Raw genomic sequence first — 6071 nt, 5'->3', positions numbered from 1 at the left:
CCCATACAGATTTCATTGCGCTAGAAAATTACGGAATGATATAATTGAAAATTACGTGCTGATTAAAAAAATATGATCCATTTCGAGGGAAATCTTGTTCATTTATTCATTCTAAATTATCTGCTAATCAATTATCACAATTTCTCGTATTTAAATATATCTCCACATTTTTAGTCACCAAGAAAATCGAAGCACTTTCTATATCCATTTAATGTAAACACAAAATTGTTTAAACTGCGATCAGAATATTGTTTATCGTGTTACCGTGCGTTCAATGAATAAATACGCAGAAATACGTATTACGCAGTTGTGTAACAATATTTCAACGAAATATCCTTTATACTATAAATTTCATTTTAACATTCAATCGCAGCAGGAAGTTCGAAAGTGTAGTCATACGATTCTTATGAAAAACCAATAACAAGCACGTGGGTGGATACAGTAATTATACTCGTATATTGTAATTGCGTAATAAAATAAGTCAGAAAGAGCAAGGAATAGAATAGAAAAAAGAAAAAGGAGAAGTAAGAAGGCAAAGAAAAAGAATAAAGTAGAAAAGAAAAAGAAAAAGAGAAAAACTAAAAAAGAAAAATAACCAGGGAAAAAAGAAACAGAGAAAAGAAAAGTAAAAGAGGACAATTTGAGGTGTGTGTTTTCGAGGCGTAATCCAGAGATCAGTTGATAGCTTCAATTAAACCAGTAGATGATAGGTCAACGGCGCGGCGAGGCGCGTGTGACCTACATCGGGGCCAGTAAAATGTGTTCCCGACAGTCATGTGCCAAACACAGGATTCGGGGTGTCCGTCTGGCGTGACGACCCAGAAAATCGGCGTTGCCGCCGCGCGCACGCCGCCCGGTTCGTTGAAAACACCTGGCCGCCTACCTGGCTGACGCTCCTGCCGTGTTATATAGGCGACCCTCAACAGCCGTGCCAGGCCTTGACCAAATATAAGAATTATTAAAAATGAAACGCTTAATCTGCCCTGCAATAATATCCGGCTGGCCATCGCATCCGCTTGGGAAATGCTCTTTCCCTCGAGTGAATCCAATTACCTGTTTCCGTCGTTTCGACGTTCCGTTTCTTCCGTTGGCCTTTCCGTCCTTCGATCCTCCTCTCGATCTCTTTCGACAACCGGATCCACTTTTCCACGCGAATTCCTATTGCATCGTGCTCGCGAATATTGTTAACCCTTACATCAGCACTCGGGTGCCCATTTTCATACTTACTGATACTGAATTAATGGTAAATTCTTAGCAATTTGACAATATTAACTGTAATGAATTCATACTTCAACAGACATTTTTGAAGACTGATTTTCTATGGTTTGTTGAAAACTTCGCTTGTAATGTAACCCTTTGCGCTCGACTGCCACCTCTGAGGAGACATTTTAAATGCAATATTAAAATCTTCGGGTGCGAAGGATTAATAGCATTGTAATGATGAAACGGGCATCAAGGTTGCACATTTTGAAATCCTACCATATGTACCACGTGTCTTTTGAAACTGAGCAATGACCTCAATCGAGCAAGATCCTCGGGCAGGATCCTTGGGCAGGTGGCGTCCAGAAAATGTAATGTGGTCAATCTGTATTTCGCTCGACGCTGTTGGCTTCGATACGATCGCACTGTGTGCATATGTTTCAAGTTAAGATTAAGAACAACTGAAGAATCCTCCTAGTTTGGAGGATTCGAACTCATTAGAACGAGCTATTGATTGTTAGATTGTGAATTCGAATGCAAACGTAAAGATTTTACAAACTGCGAATTTTTATTGAAATCGATGTACATAAATATCAAACGATTGAAAATTGTAGTGAAATTTTTTAATCAATTAAGTCTCGCATGTCTGCGGATGCTACAGGTCCGTAAAATATGTAATCAATTACGGCCTGCTCGATTATTCGTTGGTCGCAGACCTACCTTCGCCCCACTCTCTCGAGTTCTTCTTCTTTGGCGATGGACCACCCGAAAGCGGTGCACCCATTCGTGTAGACCAGGGTAATTCGAGATTCTGAGGCGCTTGTACCCAATGTCAGGGCTCTTCCGTTGCTCTTTGTTTCTCGAGAGAAGCTCCGGTGGCCGTTGAGGATGTAGGGTCCGCTTTAAACGCTAGGCTCTAGTTCTGCCGGGTCCTTGTTGCGATCTTCTAGTTTCGTCGTCCTACCTTTCATCTTCTCGTCACTGGCGAAGGTTCCACCTGTGCGTAATAAACATTTTTAATGTAAAAGAGGTGTAAGAGCCGGGGTTCAACGTAACAATACGTTAACTTGAAATCTAATTTGTATTATTCGCAAAATAGCAGAGGTGCTAGTTAACACGTTGAATGCCATGGAGATCATCGGAGACTACCAACCAAATAGAATTAATATACTTCACTGAATTAAACGATGATTATTTGAAAATATTCCTATATTAAAAATAATGTTACCGCGGCATTATTCAACTAGATCAACGTGCAATAATAATGCCACTCAAACAAATGATTTAATATTATAATCTTTCCATTTTGTGTACTTTGCACTATGAAATCCTGCGGCATTAAACGTGTTAATATTAAATATTATCGAGTGTACTGTAATTGCGATTAGTTTTCAGTCCTGTATTCATGTCTTTGTATAACCAGCAAATTACTTTATACGTTACAAAAGAAAAAAAGATGGAAACCATTCGACCGATCATTGACTTAATTTAGCGTACCAGCTTAGAACAACTCGGTAGTAGGATTGAGTAACAATTTCTCTGGATTGCGCCAGATCGTCTAATTTGCAGGCGCAATGATCAACCCTTCGAGATTCCGTAAATAAAGTATAAAGATCGAGGCCGATTTAAAGGTGACGCCGGTGGAGGCGTTTTTATTTTGTATTCGGTGCACGAAGCCAATTATTGGAAGAGTTTCCACGGTGTTCCTCGAGGTTCGACCTTGGACGAATGAATAGCTGATCGGAGCCTCCCTCGGGCAGATACGATTAGAACGTTTCAATGGCGTCGCTTCCCTCGCGGAGCAGAATCAATTGCCGGTGTCCGTATTTTCCCGAAAGACAATGGTGCCGTTTTAAACTGGGCTAAGGCATATCGCTATGCTCGAAATCTGGCACGACGTTCTCTCTGTTCAGGATCAATTTAACCCCGAAACGAGACGTTTGGAACAGTTCCACCATTTTCCAATTGCCTTGTCTGAATCCATTCTTACGTGTATTATTTCCATACCGGCACAATTCAATCTACCAGATTCGACTAACGAATACGTAATCTCCTTCTATCATGCTTCTCAATTACGTTTCCAATTATATAAGTTTCTAAAGAATGCTCTCAAGAATCTGCCAGTGGAAGAATATTAAAACAACGAACTATCTCATCATTGAACCAAATATAAATCACACTTTCCTACTTTTCATCAAAATGCACAAGTATACTCCATAACTAACATAAATACAAATGATATACGAATCAAACAACAAAACTAAACTTCGCCATTGAAGATCAAACCAAGCGTTGTTAAGTCTTAAAGTACAATTCCCTTAATTCTCGAGTGCAAAGGGGCTAACGCCAAATCAACCATACTCTCGAAGAGAATCGTAACAGTAGAGGGTTAACCCTTTACAATATCGTGTCAGGCTCGAAGTGAAGGTTTCAAATAGACTTTAACAAACATAAAGATTATTCAATTCGTCTGAGTGCAAATTACGCATTCTTCGTCTGTTATCAATGACCATACCTTAGGGAACACGTTGACTTATAATAAGACTGGAAGTTTCTCTTATTTCCAATATAGTATTAATAACAAAGTAGTCAGATCGATCACAGTTCAAAAAGAAATCATATGGCAAGGGGTTAAAGCAAGATCACCACCAATTGTGCAAAATTCCAACAAATCCCTGCGATGAACCTGTGGCGATTCCCGCTGAATCGTTAGCTGGTCTCGGTCGAACACTTTAAGCCGCGGGTCAGACCGCCGCCCCCTTGCCTCCTTCGATGTCCATCGATCGGGGGGTGCACTCGCCGTTCCAGGGATCTCGGTATTTTCCATAATGAGGGTTCGAGTTTATTCTCGTCTAGATCAACAGGTTGGGCCGGCTCGTCGACAGAAGCCGACCGACAGGGGGCGCGAGAGGGAGAGGCGCGTTCGAAGAGGGTGAGCGAGCGAGCGAGACGAGCGAAGCTTGGCTCCCGGTCGAGGGAAAAGGGCAACGTGGTCTGGCCCGGTTTCGCCGGTGTCGGCGGAGCGGTCGGCGCTCGACTGGGGGCGTGAAACGTGGGTCGGGGGCAAGGGGGCGCTAGAGGGTGGCCGCCCGTTGCAAGGGCAAAGAGGCCGTCCGCGGGGCGGCGGTTGTAAAGGGGTTGCTCTGACGTCAGGATGACGCAATACCGTTGCAACCCCCGTCCCTTGGCCGCCTCGCGCATCCTCGCCGCCCTAGGACTGACATTGACACTGCTCGAGGCATCGATCTGTCCTCGAACGAGGTGAGAGCTGACCGGCGAGGGTCACCGCGACCGTTTCGCCGGCGTTGTTTGATCGGAGGTCATCTGAGTGAATTACTTCCTCCCCGGTTCTATTAAGCGTGACCGCTTATCGATCGAAACTGGCCGACGCGACGCGACGCGACGCCCACCTATGCGATCAAACGATTTAGATTTAGGGTATGCTCACGGCGACCTGTGACAGTGGATCACATGATCAGAGCGGGAAGTTGCACGTTGGAATAAAAGATTTTGGTTCGTACTGGTAGTTTCTTGGGGTGAAGCGATCTATAGAGCTGTGTTTGGTGATTGGTACATTGTATGAGTTGTTCAATAGTATGAGTACCTGAATAAGTGTTATTTAAGAATTCTGATGAGAGAGTGTGTTATCGGTACTTAATTTGGGTTTGTAAATGTTTGGATAACTGGAATAATGAGATTATATGAGGTAATGTTTTCCTATGTTTGCTGGACAGGAGAAATCGAGATTGGATTCTCGTTGAGAAAGTGTATTCAGAAATGGAAAATACGGGTTCATGGAGAATCTATTTTGATGAACAATGACCGTGATTTTAACACCGTTTAATCGGACGATATTTAAATTGAAGCGTTTAATTGTTAACAGTTTTTATAAGTTTAAAATCACGAAATGTGGTATTCGATGTAGACGTGTTGAAACGGTTTAAAGTATTAGTCATCGTTTACTTCGCTGTTATCGGAGAGAAGAGGGAGAAGTGTAAAATTCCATTGGTTTATTAGAGATCTTAACTGTTCGAATGATTTACCTTCTCCGTTCTATTATGGGAGCGCGATCGATTCGTTGACGCCAAGAACGAGAATATATAATGTCGGTTTGCATTTAGAGGGTTCACATTGTTATCAGCGAGGATAAATTACACAGGATATTACTATAAGCGCGACAGTTACTTGTGAATGACACTTTAATGTTCTACTCCTAGGAATGTATGATTCATTGACAAGAAGGTTCCTTACGACACTACTAATTAATTTTAAATTAAATGTCAGTGGCATACGTGCGTGGATGATATCTTTAACATTGTATCTTCCGTCGTATTTCATAAACATTAATAATTATCTCAAAATTAGAATGAATGTATTCAATTTAATTCATATATCACATTTCACACTTGAACTATTTAAAGAATAACGTAGTATATTTATTCATTCATAAATTATTCAGTATTTTCCTGCACGTTTTGATTTATGAAAGTGAATTCAATATGTTATTTTTCAAAAGTCTCACGGATAAAAACATTTTTGTGCCCAAGTTCACGGCTGTCCTAACGGTTATAAATTTCTGCTCAAGCGTTGAACGCACTTCGTCGTTTCATTTCTTTCTTTATGATTCAGTAACTTTCTACTAAGGACGGCGTTAATCGTGTCGAGTTTTAGGTTCGTTGCGCTGTAACGCGAACCATTGGCCGTTGGTTTTGTTAACGTTAGAAACGCTGCTGATATTATGTGCATTTAATTATGTAAATACTTTCACTCGGCTCCGCGACTTTCTTCGATACGTGCATTACGCCCACATACATAATCGCCCGGCCAAGGTTCTTTTTGTTTAACAACTAGTCCACTTTCACAAAATAGAA

General features: G+C 41.5%; 1 long non-coding RNA gene across 1 annotated transcript; it reads right to left on the bottom strand.

The window, feature by feature from the left end:
* Nucleotides 1–754: 754 nt before the first annotated feature.
* On the bottom strand, nucleotides 755–4219 carry LOC143174468 (uncharacterized). Its single transcript, XR_012998436.1, has 4 exons — nucleotides 2698–4219; nucleotides 1921–2197; nucleotides 1480–1625; nucleotides 755–1375 (listed from the first exon to the last, which is right to left on the bottom strand). It is a non-coding gene; the product is annotated as an uncharacterized LOC143174468 (long non-coding RNA).
* Nucleotides 4220–6071: the final 1852 nt, after the last annotated feature.

The sequence above is a fragment of the Nomia melanderi genome, chromosome 4 (assembly GCF_051020985.1).
Source record: "Nomia melanderi isolate GNS246 chromosome 4, iyNomMela1, whole genome shotgun sequence".
In the NCBI taxonomy this organism is placed as follows: domain Eukaryota; kingdom Metazoa; phylum Arthropoda; class Insecta; order Hymenoptera; family Halictidae; genus Nomia; species Nomia melanderi.
Note: the sequence above shows the minus strand (reverse complement) of the source record. Positions and strands in the feature narration are given on the sequence as shown.